Source organism: Chrysochloris asiatica, unplaced genomic scaffold (genome assembly GCF_000296735.1).
Source record: "Chrysochloris asiatica unplaced genomic scaffold, ChrAsi1.0 scaffold00516, whole genome shotgun sequence".
NCBI classification, from domain to species: domain Eukaryota; kingdom Metazoa; phylum Chordata; class Mammalia; order Afrosoricida; family Chrysochloridae; genus Chrysochloris; species Chrysochloris asiatica.
Window position 1 is genome coordinate 597,306 of NW_006409034.1, and position 925 is coordinate 598,230.

The following is a 925-nucleotide window of genomic DNA, read 5'->3' on the forward strand; positions in this document are numbered from 1 at the left end:
TAATGATCAAATCTGTTCAGAAGATCTTTAAATTCCAGTGGAATATGTTCAAGGTCATATTTTGGCTCTCTTGGATTGTTTTCATTTTCTTCAGTTTCAGCCTGAATTTGCATATGAACAATTGATGATCTGTTCCACAGTCTGCCCCTGGCTTTGTTTTGCCTGATAATATGGAGCTTTGTCACCATCTCTTTTCATTGATGTAATCAATTTGAATTCTGTGTATTCCATCTGGTGAGGTCCATGTGTGTAGTCATCTTTTATGTTGTTTAAAAAATGTACTTGTATGAACAAATCATTGGTCTTGCAACATTCTATCATTTGATCTCCAGCATTGTTTCTGTCACTAAGGCAATATTTTCCAACCACTTATTCTTCATCTTTGTTTCCAACCTTTGCATTCCAGTAGCCAGTAATTATCGATCACATCTTAACTTAATTCTTGATCAAGTTCAGACTGAAAAAAATGATAGAATTCTTCAATTTCATCATCACTGGCTTCAATGGTTGGTGCATAAATTTGAATAATTGTGGTGTTAACTGGTCTTTCTTGGAGGAGTGGATCTTGATAGGTTCTTTCTGATGATGAATGTTACACCATTCCTCTTCAATTTGTCTTACCTGGCATAATAAACCATGTTATTATTATGTTATTATTCAAAATGGCTAATACCAATCCATTTCAGTTCACTAAATTTAGAATATTAATGTTTATGTGCTCCATATCATTTATAATAATTTCCAATTTTCTTAGATTCATACTTAATACATTCCCTGTCAGAGAAAAAAAGGAAGACCCCCAGCCAGATGGATTGCCAAAATGGCAGCATCAATGGGCTCAAGCATGACAATAATTGTGAGTTTGGCCTAGTACCAGGCAGTGTTTCATTCTGTTGTGTATAGGGTCATTATGAGTCGGTACTGA